The 15,616-nt window shown below is 35.3% G+C and overlaps 2 protein-coding genes across 6 annotated transcripts in view; one reads left to right on the forward strand and one right to left on the reverse strand.

Annotated features, from left to right (window-relative positions):
* Positions 1-15,616, reverse strand: part of LOC126745416 (39S ribosomal protein L43, mitochondrial) — a 93,206-nt gene that overhangs the window by 36,593 nt on the left and 40,997 nt on the right. The window lies entirely within an intron of this gene.
* The window catches only part of LOC126745401 (protein draper), an 86,868-nt gene that overhangs the window by 22,793 nt on the left and 48,459 nt on the right, over positions 1-15,616 (forward strand). Inside the window, exon 1 of one of the 5 annotated variants that reach the window (XM_050453237.1) lies at positions 6,499-6,973. The exons of the other annotated variants lie outside the window; for them this stretch is intronic. The gene's annotated coding sequence lies outside the window, so the exon portion shown is untranslated. Of the gene's footprint in view, positions 1-6,498; positions 6,974-15,616 lie in introns of those variants that run through there. 5 annotated transcript variants of the gene reach the window in all.

The following is a 15,616-nucleotide window of genomic DNA, read 5'->3' on the forward strand; positions in this document are numbered from 1 at the left end:
ACCGTTGGAATTTTCCCGATAGCTCCCATAGAAGCCGAGATATGGGCCTTCAAAGTTTGGGTTTTTTCATTTTTCGGGTATACCCCCCCGTTTGGATTTTTTTCAGATTTTTTTTTTTTTTCGAATTCGAACTAACTATACCAGCGGATTGTTCTCATTAAGTAGATCACGAAAATACCGGGTTATAAGGGAATCCGAGCAGAACTAAGAAATCGAGTATTTTTTCGACCTCGTTTTTGAGGCCAAAAATGGGCATCAAAAATGCCATATCTCGGCTATCGTAAAAGCTACGATCGTGCGGATGGTCTTGTTGGATTCAGAAAGACGAAACTAAGACAAAACCGTTAGAATTTTCCCGATAGCTCCCATAGAAGCCGAGATATGGGACTTCAAAGTTTGGGTTTTTTCATTTTTCGGGTATACCCCCCCGTTTGGATTTTTTTCAGATTTTTTTTTTTTTTCGAATTCGAACCAACTATACCAGCGGATTGTTCTCATCAAGTAGATCACGAAAATACCGGGTTATAAGGGAATCCGAGCAGAACTAAGAAATCGAGTATTTTTTCGACCTCGTTTTTGAGGCCAAAAATGGGCATCAAAAATGCCATATCTCGGCTATCGTAAAAGCTACGATCGTGCGGATGGTCTTGTTGGATTCAGAAAGACGAAACTAAGACAAAACCGTTGGAATTTTCCCGATAGCTCCCATAGAAGCCGAGATATGGGCCTTCAAAGTTTGGGTTTTATCATTTTTTGGGTATACCCCCCCGTTTGGATTTTTTTCAGAAATTTTTTTTTTTCGAATTCGACCTAACTATACCAGCGGATTGTTCTCATCAAGTAGATCACGAAAATACCGGGTTATAAGGGAATCCGAGCAGAACTAAGAAATCGAGTATTTTTTCGACCTCGTTTTTGAGGCCAAAAATGGGCATCAAAAATGCCATATCTCGGCTATCGTAAAAGCTACGATCGTGCGGATGGTCTTGTTGGATTCAGAAAGACGAAACTAAGACAAAACCGTTAGAATTTTCCCGATAGCTCCCATAGAAGCCGAGATATGGGCCTTCAAAGTTTGGGTTTTTTCATTTTTCGGGTATACCCCCCCGTTTGGATTTTTTTCACAAAAAATTTTTTTTTTTCGAATTCGAACTAACTATGCCAGCGGATTGTTCTCATCAAGTAGATCACGAAAATACCGGGTTATAAGGGAATCCGAGCAGAACTAAGAAATCGAGTATTTTTTCGACCTCGTTTTTGAGGCCAAAAATGGGCATCAAAAATGCCATATCTCGGCTATCGTAAAAGCTACGATCGTGCGGATGGTCTTGTTGGATTCAGAAAGACGAAACTAAGACAAAACCGTTGGAATTTTCCCGATAGCTCCCATAGAAGCCAAGATATCGGCCTTCAAAGTTTGGGTTTTTTCATTTTTCGGGTATACCCCCCCGTTTGGATTTTTTTCAGAAATTTTATTTTTTTTCGAATTCGAACTAACTATACCAGCGCATTGTTCTCATCAAGTAGATCACGAAAATACCGGGTTATAAGGGAATCCGAGCAGAACTAAGAAATCGAGTATTTTTTCGACCTCGTTTTTGAGGCCAAAAATGGGCATCAAAAATGCCATATCTCGGCTATCGTAAAAGCTACGATCGTGCGGATGGTGTTGTTGGATTCAGAAAGACGAAACTAAGACAAAACCGTTGGAATTTTCCCGATAGCTCCCATAGAAGCCGAGATATGGGCCTTCAAAGTTTGGGTTTTTTCATTTTTCGGGTATACCCCCCCGTTTGGATTTTTTTCAGAAAATTTTTTTTTTTCGAATTCGAACTAACTATACCAGCGGATTGTTCTCATCAAGTAGATCACGAAAATACCGGGTTATAAGGGAATCCGAGCAGAACTAAGAAATCGAGTATTTTTTCGACCTCGTTTTTGAGGCCAAAAATGGGCATCAAAAATGCCATATCTCGGCTATCGTAAAAGCTACGATCGTGCGGATGGTCTTGTTGGATTCAGAAAGACGAAACTAAGACAAAACCGTTGGAATTTTCCCGATAGCTCCCATAGAAGCCGAAATATGGGCCTTCAAAGTTAGGGTTTTTTCATTTTTCGGGTATACCCCCCCGTTTGGATTTTTTTCAGAATTTTTTTTTTTTCGAATTCGAACTAACTATACCAGCGGATTGTTCTCATCAAGTAGATCACGAAAATACCGGGTTATAAGGGAATCCGAGCAGAACTAAGAAATCGAGTATTTTTTCGACCTCGTTTTTGAGGCCAAAAATGGGCATCAAAAATGCCATATCTCGGCTATCGTAAAAGCTACGATCGTGCGGATGGTCTTGTTGGATTCAGAAAGACGAAACTAAGACAAAACCGTTGGAATTTTCCCGATAGCTCCCATAGAAGCCGAGATATGGGCCTTCAAAGTTTGGGTTTTTTCATTTTTCGGGTATACCCCCCCGTTTGGATTTTTTTCAGAAATTTTTTTTTTTTCGAATTCGAACTAACTATACCAGCGGATTGTTCTCATTAAGTAGATCACGAAAATACCGGGTTATAAGGAAATCCGAGCAGAACTAAGAAATCGAGTATTTTTTCGACCTCGTTTTTGAGGCCAAAAATGGGCATCAAAAATGCCATATCTCGGCTATCGTAAAAGCTACGATCATGCGGATGGTCTCGTTGGATTCAGAACGACGAAACTAAGACAAAACCGTTGGAATTTTCCCGATAGCTCCCATAGAAGCCGAGATATGGGCCTTCAAAGTTTGGGTTTTATCATTTTTTGGGTATACCCCCCCGTTTGGATTTTTTTCAGAATTTTTTTTTTTCGAATTCGAACTAACTATACCAGCGGATTGTTCTCATCAAGTAGATCACGAAAATACCGGGTTATAAGGGAATCCGAGCAGAACTAAGAAATCGAGTATTTTTTCGACCTCGTTTTTGAGGCCAAAAATGGGCATCAAAAATGCCATATCTCGGCTATCGTAAAAGCTACGATCGTGCGGATGGTCTTGTTGGATTCAGAAAGACGAAACTAAGACAAAACCGTTGGAATTTTCCCGATAGCTCCCATAGAAGCCGAGATATGGGCCTTCAAAGTTTGGGTTTTATCATTTTTCGGGTATACCCCCCCGTTTGGATTTTTTTCAGAAAATTTTTTTTTTTCGAATTCGAACTAACTATACCAGCGGATTGTTCTCATCAAGTAGATCACGAAAATACCGGGTTATAAGGGAATCCGAGCAGAACTAAGAAATCGAGTATTTTTTCGACCTCGTTTTTGAGGCCAAAAATGGGCATCAAAAATGCCATATCTCGGCTATCGTAAAAGCTACGATCATGCGGATGGTCTCGTTGGATTCAGAACGACGAAACTAAGACAAAACCGTTGGAATTTTCCCGATAGCTCCCATAGAAGCCGAGATATGGGCCTTCAAAGTTTGGGTTTTATCATTTTTTGGGTATACCCCCCCGTTTGGATTTTTTTCAGAAATTTTTTTTTTTCGAATTCGACCTAACTATACCAGCGGATTGTTCTCATCAAGTAGATCACGAAAATACCGGGTTATAAGGGAATCCGAGCAGAACTAAAAAATCGAGTATTTTTTCGACCTCGTTTTTGAGGCCAAAAATGGGCATCAAAAATGCCATATCTCGGCTATCGTAAAAGCTACGATCATGCGGATGGTCTCGTTGGATTCAGAACGACGAAACTAAGACAAAACCGTTGGAATTTTCCCGATAGCTCCCATAGAAGCCGAGATATGGGCCTTCAAAGTTTGGGTTTTATCATTTTTTGGGTATACCCCCCCGTTTGGATTTTTTTCAGAAATTTTTTTTTTTCGAATTCGACCTAACTATACCAGCGGATTGTTCTCATCAAGTAGATCACGAAAATACCGGGTTATAAGGGAATCCGAGCAGAACTAAGAAATCGAGTATTTTTTCGACCTCGTTTTTGAGGCCAAAAATGGGCATCAAAAATGCCATATCTCGGCTATCGTAAAAGCTACGATCGTGCGGATGGTCTTGTTGGATTCAGAAAGACGAAACTAAGACAAAACCGTTAGAATTTTCCCGATAGCTCCCATAGAAGCCGAGATATGGGCCTTCAAAGTTTGGGTTTTTTCATTTTTCGGGTATACCCCCCCGTTTGGATTTTTTTCACAAAAAATTTTTTTTTTTCGAATTCGAACTAACTATACCAGCGGATTGTTCTCATCAAGTAGATCACGAAAATACCGGGTTATAAGGGAATCCGAGCAGAACTAAGAAATCGAGTATTTTTTCGACCTCGTTTTTGAGGCCAAAAATGGGCATCAAAAATGCCATATCTCGGCTATCGTAAAAGCTACGATCGTGCGGATGGTGTTGTTGGATTCAGAAAGACGAAACTAAGACAAAACCGTTGGAATTTTCCCGATAGCTCCCATAGAAGCCGAGATATGGGCCTTCAAAGTTTGGGTTTTTTCATTTTTCGGGTATACCCCCCCGTTTGGATTTTTTTCAGAAAATTTTTTTTTTTCGAATTCGAACTAACTATACCAGCGGATTGTTCTCATCAAGTAGATCACGAAAATACCGGGTTATAAGGGAATCCGAGCAGAACTAAGAAATCGAGTATTTTTTCGACCTCGTTTTTGAGGCCAAAAATGGGCATCAAAAATGCCATATCTCGGCTATCGTAAAAGCTACGATCATGCGGATGGTCTCGTTGGATTCAGAAAGACGAAACTAAGACAAAACCGTTGGAATTTTCCCGATAGCTCCCATAGAAGCCGAGATATGGGCCTTCAAAGTTTGGGTTTTTTCATTTTTCGGGTATACCCCCCCGTTTGGATTTTTTTCAGAAATTTTTTTTTTTTCGAATTCGAACTAACTATACCAGCGGATTGTTCTCATCAAGTAGATCACGAAAATACCGGGTTATAAGGGAATCCGAGCAGAACTAAGAAATCGAGTATTTTTTCGACCTCGTTTTTGAGGCCAAAAATGGGCATCAAAAATGCCATATCTCGGCTATCGTAAAAGCTACGATCGTGCGGATGGTGTTGTTGGATTCAGAAAGACGAAACTAAGACAAAACCGTTGGAATTTTCCCGATAGCTCCCATAGAAGCCAAGATATGGGCCTTCAAAGTTTGGGTTTTTTCATTTTTCGGGTATACCCCCCCGTTTGGATTTTTTTCAGAAATTTTATTTTTTTTCGAATTCGAACTAACTATACCAGCGCATTGTTCTCATCAAGTAGATCACGAAAATACCGGGTTATAAGGGAATCCGAGCAGAATTAAGAAATCGAGTATTTTTTCGACCTCGTTTTTGAGGCCAAAAATGGGCATCAAAAACGCCATATCTCGGCTATCGTAAAAGCTACGATCGTGCGGATGGTCTCGTTGGATTCAGAACGACGAAACTAAGACAAAACCGTTGGAATTTTCCCGATAGCTCCCATAGAAGCCGAGATATCGGCCTTCAAAATTTGGGTTTTTTCATTTTTCGGGTATACCCCCTCGTTTGGATTTTTTTCAGAAATTTTATTTTTTTTCGAATTCGAACTAACTATACCAGCGCATTGTTCTCATCAAGTAGATCACGAAAATACCGGGTTAAAACAGGATTCCATCAGAAATAATGGAATGAGAGCACTTTGAAAATTCGGAAATTGTCACTTTTTGACCTCGTTTTTGAGGCCAAAAATGGGCATCAGAAATGCCATATCTGGGCTATCGTAAAAGCTACGATCATGCGGATGGTCTCGTTGGATTCAGAACGACGAAACTAAGACAAAACCGTTGGAATTTTCCCGATAGCTCCCATAGAAGCCGAGATATCGGCCTTCAAAGTTTGGGTTTTTTCATTTTTCGGGTATACTTCCCCGTTTGGATTTTTTTCAGAATTTTTTTTTTTTTCGAATTCGAACTAACTATACCAGCGGATTGTTCTTATTAAGTAGATCACGAAAATACCGGGTTATAACAGGATTCGATCAGAAATAAGGGAATGATAGCACTTTGAAAATTCGGAAATTGTCACTTTTTGACTTAATGTGGGCCTGTAGCTTCCGATCGATTAAAACGACCAATAAGCGAACCGCGTTCATTATTTAATTCCTTAGCGATATGCTAAAAACTCGTAAACCCGCCGTAACACTTATTATTAATTGTTTTATTCGCTTTTAACATTTAGTAGGTCACTTTTGTGTGACGCTAAGCAGTAGATTGTTAAAACAAGTCGACAGTTAAGTTTCGTTCGGTACTACACGTTGGTTGTGACGCGGAGAAATGCGCTTAGTTCGCGGCCATGTGTTTTAATCGCGATTACCAGTTGAAAAAATAAACAGTTTTCTTTAGTATGTTACAGCAGCGGCTTTTTAATCCATAGTTATTTTTTTTTAGTGGAACTGTGATTCCTGCGTATTGTCCTTATGTTAGAGAACCATACAATTTTTTGAATTTTGTTGTTTTTAACGTTAGTTCACATGTTGAATATTTAGGCCATCCTTACCTTAGAATGAACATACTCGACGGCATTATCTATAAGAACTCGATCTGTTGTTCCTAAATTTCCTCCTAATTAATTTAAAAGGCTCAACGGGATATCACTGTAATATGATATTTACAAACAAACGAGGGTGAAGAGAGTGTTTTGCTTAGGCATGATCATATAAATCCAATAATTATAACATTAAATACCACAAAATAAAACCAATAGAACCAATCCGAATTACCGGGACCTAACTGAAACGCAACGGGTATAGCATAAATTGATAGCATGAAGGATTTACATCACTTCTTTAGGCCATAAAACACAAATTTCCACACGCAAATCAGGAATATCAAGTATGTAAATACGGATGTCAAATGTCACTTACGTCAACAAATATTATTTTATCATTTATTAGGAGTGGCTACTGTACTAGTACGATTATCGTAATTTTCTGTCTTGTCTCATTATAGGTAAGTATTTGTTTATCTTTTATTTATTTAATCTTTGACATGCGGGAGGTAGCTCTGTTAATCATTAGATTATAGGTTTGGATATATATATATAGGTTCTCATGACTGCGCGCTTAATTATTTATATCAACGTTTTAATTAAAAAGATATTTATTGTTTTGACTATAAGTTAATTTACATTAAACCTCATCGATATTATTTACCTATTAATAATTAGATAAATTATGTTTTTTTTAATTTATACTTCTATTAAATTACATAAAATATTCAATAATTTAACTAAATAATACCTATTTTTTACACACCTGATAAATGTGTTTTGCTCATGTAATGTAAAATCTAACTATATTATGCCTTTATTATCTAAAATTGAGTCCACAGCCAACCCATCCAACTAAAAAGTGTTCCAGACAAAACCAAAATCCATACTACTAGGGACATACTGAAGCCACCCCCATCTCTGTCAATAAGGTTGTTTCATTTTTCACGTGTGTAAATTACAAAATACGTAATTATAGGGGTACAAAGCGATAAAAATCCTATAAATTTACATTTTTAGCCCCCAAAAAGTTCAAAATTGCCCTAATATATATTTTTTTTAATTATAGCAAAATGAAGAGCTAAAAAACCTTGTGCAAGCCGGCAGTAATTACGTATTTAACATACGTAGAAAAATCTCAATAAGTTTTGTATTTTTTCCAATCACGCTCACTTTTTTATCAATATTTTGACCACACTCAACATTCATCAACATCACAACATCACACTCTTAAAAATAGGTGAATAAAAATTCAACAATTGTATAGATTTTACAAACAATTTGATTCTGGAAATGGTACAGAATCAATTTGTGTAGAATTTCTCTATGCTATTGTGTTTAAATAAGTGTGGTTCTATAATCAACAAATTGTGTATCAATTTGATTTATTTTATTGTATGTATAGTACACTATTTGTGTACTTAAATTCGACAATATTGTATATTTATTTAATATAATTGTTCAGTAAAAAAGCAAACTCTTAGTGTTTTTTTAACATGGTATGTACAGGAAAAAAACACAATTTGTGAATTTTAAATACACACGTTAGTGTAGTTTGTTTTAACAATATATTTTATTTTCTTTTATTTCAACTATTAAATTTTATTACAAATTGTGTATAATAATACTATATATTGTTTTATAAATTTAAATATAGTGTAGGTTACTTATTTTAGGTTTGTATATCAAATTAACATAAGAACTGGAGTTTTTTATTACAATGTTTTGTATTTATATTCATAAAAATTTAGAAATAATCAATATATTTGTATAAAAAAAATAAACAAATTGTTTAAAAATTTAAAATACATTTTAGAGAATTTCGTCATAAATCTGTGTAATAAGAAATTCTAGTGCGCCTGGGAAAAACAGGAATAAAAAAAGCTGTTTTTTTATTTTAACAATTTATTTAATTGTATGAAATATTTTCGAAAATTCCACCATTAATACATTAAAGCAATGTATTAAATCTTTTCTTCAATCGTTTCAAACCTAAGTTTTTTCCATAGATATTTTACACTGTCTCCTTTATAGCTCCATGTAAGTTTAGGGGATCTTGGTGGACACGATATATCTACAGGAGCCTTCCTTCCTATCCAATAAAAAAAATCTTAATTATTTGTTTTAATAGTAATAGCCTAGGTAATTTTTAAGAAATTTTTAAAATTTAATTTTAAAAGGTTTTTAGTTTGTTGATAATAGTTTAGTTACCATAGAGAGTGTGAGAGCTAGTGGCTGCCCACAGTGAGTAGGTATATGTAGGTATAGGTGTTCAAATTTCTTTACAATACTACTACAGGACTTGAAAAGGACGGTACAGGACTGTCAGACAGTGCTATGATAAAGTAGATACCATTTTGTAATACAAATTGAAATACAAATACAATAAAGGTTACAAATTTAACCGACCTCTACATTAAAATTGAATAGGTACAAAGATAAAAAAGATGTAAAAAAAGTAAGTATACCAACAGTTAAACTAAATAGGTACCAGCTACCTGTCTAAACATCAAAATATCCAGTAAATTCCAAAGTATACAATAAATGCAAAAAAATATGGTGCTTACCTAATTACCTACCTACAAACTGCTCCTGGAGTTGGGCCAATAAACCCCACTCCTTAAGTTTATCTTCAACGAATATATCCATTTTTTTCTTATGCAATTTTAACACTTAACAAAACGAAAAAACCTTAAAACAAATTAATGCGGGCCGATTGATTGAAGGACTGAAAAATGAACAGTTGAACACCTGTGGCACTGGGAATTATAGCAATGCTGCCATCAAATGTATCTTAAAGATTACACCGCCAATTAAAAAAGTTACGTTTCCTTTTTCCTTACGCGTGTTATTATCACGATATTATTTAAATAAATAAAATTAGAACTTATGCTGATTGGGCTTATTTTTAAATATCCTATTAAATTATTTTCAATTAACAATGTTAAATCGACTGCAAATTTTGATGCATATCTTTACAACTGTTAATATTGAATCTGGCAACATTGACGCTAACAACGAAGTTCTAGCAGCAAAGGCAAGGGCGTCGGGCGCGTCCTCCTTTATACACAATTGTGTATTATAACTACACAATACATAGTTTAAAATTCTATAATTGTGAAGGGCTATTAGCAAGAATCTTTTTTATTCTACACAATTGTAAATAAAATCAAAACAAGCCAGAATAAAAAAATAATTAAAAATTGTAGTAAAAATATACTTGGTTATTAGATTTTTTACCAAACTGCATTGGATTTAAAAAAAAATGTGGAATATTTATACACATTATCTTAATAATTAATATCCACTTATGGTGTATTAATTTAATATGCAATAATTGTTTGAAATATACACATTAAAACATATACAAAATGCCTGAGAATTTTTATACAGGACTGTGCGATATTATCTAACAATTGTGTATTAAAATTAAACATTTTTTTTTACACAACAAAATGTGAAATAATCCATCGGGATTTTTCTGTGTGCACATACGCAACACAACAACATCACATACAATCGGTTTTTAGACGTCCCTTTAACTTTACCGGACCCCTGTCCAACAAAAATAACTTAGAAATAACTCGATGGTTTTCGTAAAACTTATGGGGACAATATATTTAGTTCCTTTATAAACATTTAACTTAATCTACCGACACATTCGTCATCATCCTCCCGAAGAGACAAGTACTCAATCATGCTTCGATCTTCCTCCGTTAAATCCGCTTTCGATAACTCATAACAAGTCTCCTCTCCATCTACGACCTCGTCAAAAAACTCGGGAGGGATGTCCAGAATAGCCAGTTTCTCCTTGGTGCACTTTATCGAAACGGTACCATTGCCGATGCCCTCGGTGGTGATACCTCGTTGTTTCGGTGTAATAAGTGAGTGTCGACGTGCTGGTAGTAGATTCTTAAACGGTTTAGTGTTAATCGGCTTGAGTATGAACTGCTGTGGCGGTTTTAAGATGCTAAGGGTCTTTTTCTTGGTGAGATCCATCGGCACGTCATTATCTTCCAGGGGGTGGTAGTAAACGTGGGTCTGCCTGGATCTGTCCACTCTACTCGATTCATAGGAATCGTATTTGATAACCAGGCCACGCGACATTTGAGCCGTTTTTTTTCAAATTTTATAATCGCGTTTTTTTGACATATAGTGACGTTGTTTTGTTGTGACCCACTTGTTGGTTGGCAACCAGGTATGAGCAGGCTCACCCAGAAGGAGGGAATGGTTTTAAAAATATTTATATATTTCGGCAATAAATTACATCGTTAAACCAGTGCTTTAAGCACTGGTCTTAAGTCAAGAGTCAAAGTCAAAATATACTTTATTTGCTAAGTTTACAAACTTGTGCTAAAAGCTTCCTAATCCTAGAATTTATAATACAAGTATTTATTTGGTTATACAGGACAAAAACAGAATACAGAATCGATTTTGATTGTACATAGAAGTATATTTTATATAAACAAAGAAAAAACCAAAAAAGAAGAAAAGAAAAGGCGAGAGCCAACATAAAACAAGAATAATAAAATAAATCTGATCAACAGATCAAAGGAACATGATTAAATATTTTACGACTAATAAATATAAGACAGTTTCTCGTAAGTGAGGAGGTGGGGATTGGAAGAGATAAGTTGCCCACTTGACGAGTATTATGACTGGTGCAGGATGGTGGACTTACGGATGTATGAGTGTTGCAGTTTCCAATATAAAGAGTGAGAAAACTGTTAAAATTCTTTCAGCTACAAAAAGAGGTTTACAAGAGACTCTCAGACCAACACCACACAGATACCTTAATGCTTTTTTCTGAATAGTAAAAATCATGTTAAGGAGTCCCTTGGAGCACAAACCTCAAAATGGCAACCCATAACGGATATGAGAGTCTATTAAGGCGAAATAAACTGAACGAGCAAACAACCCCCCCAACTCATGCCTGGCAACCCTGACTGCAAAACAACCATCAGAAGAAAGTGTAGCAGCGAGGCCCAAAACGTGGTTGTCAAACCTTAAACTCTCAATGAAGAGGCCGAGAAATCGACAATAATCCCTACCATATAGTGGGCTCTGCTCATCAAACAAAAAACCCTCTACATTACACTTAAAACCCAGAACAAAAGTCTTATCAACATTGAATACAAGCTGATTGCAGATGCACCACTCTTTAATTTTGTGAAGTTCCTCTACTATGAGAGATCTGACTATTTTTTGATCTTTGTTATGCCACAGAATTGTAGTATCATCGGCAAAGTGAACCACTAGTCCATGCAGTGATAGAGAGCTTAAGTCATTACCATATAATAAAAATAAAATAGGACCCAACACTGACCCTTGAGGTACACCACATTTAAGATGTGCTATCCCTGACGAAAATCCAGATGCAACTACCCTCTGGGTGCTGCCAGACAGGTATGACTTCAACCACCTCAAGGCCACTCCCCTAAATCCATAAAAATCAAGCTTTGACAGCAGTATTCCATGATCCACACGATCGAAGGCCTTGGACAGATCACAGAACACCGCTGCTGCAGCCTCCTTGGAGTTCATAGATAGATACACACTCTCCAAGAATCTAAAAATGGCATCCTGCGTGCCCTTAGATGACTGAAATCCATACTGATTAGGGGACAGCACATTGTATTTTGTATTTGTAGACAATTCTCTTTTTTGCAAACCGCTCAAGAACCTTGGAGAGGGTAGACAAAATTCATATGGGACGGAAGTTAGAGGGTCGGTCCAAGCTACCACCCTTATGAAGAGGGATAATCATAGCTTCCTTTAAACAGGATGGGAACTCGCCCTGAAGAAATGACTGATTGATTGCCCAAACCAAAGCACCTAAAGCGCTCGCAGGCAGAAGTGACAGCAGACGTGAAGAGATACCATCGGAACCCGAAGACCTATGATTCTTCAAGCACTGAATTGTTTCAAGGACCTCGGTGGCATCTACAGGGTGGAAAAAGAATGATTGGTTGATAGCATTCCGAATAAGATACTGCAATGGATCGCCGTCACTGGGAACTGCTTCCAGTAACCTCTCAGCAATATTAGAAAAATAGTCATTGAAATCATCGGGCTCCAAGTCCGATTCAACCAACCGCCGACGAGAAGACTGCCTACATTCGTTAATGATTAACCAACTTTCCTTCTGTCTGTTACCCGACGAATCTAAGCGTTCATTGTAATACAGTTCCTTTCTGACTTTTATCAGATGCCTATAAATTTTCCGATAATCCTGAAAATAAGACCTGATGAATTGATTGTCAATAGATTTGCGAAGTCTTGCTAAGCATCGCAAATTTTGGGCAGATGTTTTTAGTCCCGCGAAGATGCATGGTTTTCGTCTCTTGGATTTAAGTCTAACCAAGGGAAAGCAGATATTCAAGGTCATAAGAAAGGACTTTTAATTTCGAACAAGAAACCTATCTATAAGATTTTTCATTAATCTAATAGTTTCCAAGTTAAGAGAACTAAGGAAAAATTTTCCGGGACAAAGTGTATTTTGGCCATAATTCCCCTGATTTTCATAAAAATTGAACCAATACAAACCATTACTATGAACGTCAAAAAAACGGCATTATTACCAATTTTAGGGTGCAAATATCCACATAGCTGGTGACTTTTTTAACGCCGGGAAAAAATATATTTAAAAAAAAAACAAATTAAAAAAAATACAATTAATTTAATTAATTTATTTTCGACTTAAGCCTACGTAAGACACTTTCTATATATATACAATCAAGAATCTTAACCTATATTACAGTACCTTAAACATAAGAATTACAAATTATCTTATCTACTTATTTCTAAATAAAGCTTAATTTCATGTACAAATTTTTGAAACCTCTTAATATTTTTTATTTTTTCTGGAACTTCATTATATACTTTGCAAGCCTGATTTAAAGGATTTCTTAGACCCTTAGAATTTTTTTAACTCTTAAAAAATTCGCCCGGGCCCGTTTTTAGAGGAGTCCGGAATTCTGAGTGCGAATTTTCTTTTTTTTCAAATGACATGCCCAAGCAATACACACGATGGTTAAATAAACGTTTATTTTTGGTTTAATTGTACTTCAACTACAGATAAAATTTCCGCGTGATATACGTTGAGGAATTTAATATTATGTTTGTTTTATTCACATTTAGCAAGAAGATTTATTACATACTAATAATATAAAATTATTATTTCATAAAAGTTAAACGTTCAAGTATGGTATATTGTATAATATCTAAAGATGTTTATAAAACGCTTTTAATGGTATGATATTTTTTTTTAATTTGCAGATCTGTTTTATGCATCAAGGGGCATTTTTCGATTAATTATTTCATAAGTACACCACTGCATGTCTCTAAAATAAATTTGATTTTTTAAATCCTTGCTTAGTTTTGAGCAATTTTAATTTTTTTTATTTGCATATCTTACTTGATATAATTGTTTCATACATGTTAATGCACTTTCTATTTTTTTCTAGATTTTTTTGTGTTTGATATTCCATTACTAGTTATGTATATCTCCTGTCAGTAATTTTCTAACAGAATAGTGTATAATATAACCTTGACTATGGTTGGAAACCAAAAATTTACTAAAAAATCGTTGTATATGATGTGTTGCTTGGAAATAAAAGACACATTTTGTTCCTTATAGGCACTTGCTGGATTAAGAATTCTATTATCTTGACTTTTTGTAATTGGATTTTAGTTATTTTTTCAAGAAAGACTTTGGACTAGTCTAGTTTTTTAAACTTTTAACATACAGGGTGTCAAAATGTTTCTATTTAAAGGAGGTTATCTATCGATTAAAATTTACAGAATGAAACAAATATAATATATAAAATAAAACAAGTACTTCTCTGGTCCATACATATCAAGTATTGTAATGTATGAAAAAATGCTGACTTATTATTTTCCAGAACATTGGAGTTTCAAATGAAATTCTTCTGAAATCCATAAATTCTCCCCAAACCGTCTCTTACTGACTTGCATGAAGTGAAGACAAAAGTTAAGAATCTTCGTAAGAAAATTCCTCTAAAATGACAGTGTAACATACCAAAATGACTTACTGGTATGAGGTTTCCCAGTTAAATTTATAATCAGCAAATAGTAGTCTTACTAAAACTGGCATGTGAAAGGAGAGCTCCTTCCCCCTTTGTAGGCTGGAATAATCATGCTCAGTAGAACCCACTTTGCTTTTAAATGGCAAGAATAAATAAAATTCTTCATTTGTATGTATGACCACATGATCCCAGTCCCATACAATCCAACTCAAGGTGAAAAATACAAACATTAATCCTAGCTAAATTATTTTTACTAAAATTCATTTTAGTTTGCAATCTGAATCTAAAACACATGGGTCACAAACTCTCGCTGTTTTAAAATAATGTGCAGATTACCACTTAGTCATTTCCTGTAGTTACTAATGCAAATAAACATAATTTTATATTGTAGTCTGTTTCTCATTTAGCATCTTGTTTAATGCTAATTATATAGATGTGGCAAAAATTATTCGCAATTGTTCGATGAGGTAAACTGTCAAAATTGTATTTGGCTCACGTTCAAAATAATGTTTATGCGTGAACGGCACTCGTTCACAATAAAATCAATTTACACCGGTTTTAAAGTTCACTTAATTTATGTAAGGAAGCTTGAATTAACAGTTTTTACGATAATTACGGGAACTTTGTGCCGTGTCAGTCCTATTTTTAACCAGTTCAGGTATTATTGAAAATTTGATTTGACTTAATAGAATATATTGTCTACATAATACTACAATGGAGCAATGTACTACTAGGAGTAAACTATTTTGATAATAGATGAGAAGGTGCAGTAGCAGCACTTTTTCTGAGATGATCAAATGCCTGGAATAATTAAAATATTTGTCCAGGAAGTTATCACTCTTTTTTCTGTGGCCAAATGTGCTCAATTGCAGTTGAGTCATAGAGTTCCACAGACCATAATTAAAGAATTCTATGACACAGGTTTCAAATAACTAAGAAACGAATGCTGGAATATGTGATTAGAACAAAATCTATTTTTTGAATATAATAACGAGCAAATATCCTGCTCCAAATCATATCCATAAAGTAGTGATCACATGAAAATAAGAAAAGCTA

Source organism: Anthonomus grandis, chromosome 15 (assembly GCF_022605725.1).
Source record: "Anthonomus grandis grandis chromosome 15, icAntGran1.3, whole genome shotgun sequence".
In the NCBI taxonomy this organism is placed as follows: Eukaryota; Metazoa; Arthropoda; class Insecta; order Coleoptera; family Curculionidae; genus Anthonomus; species Anthonomus grandis.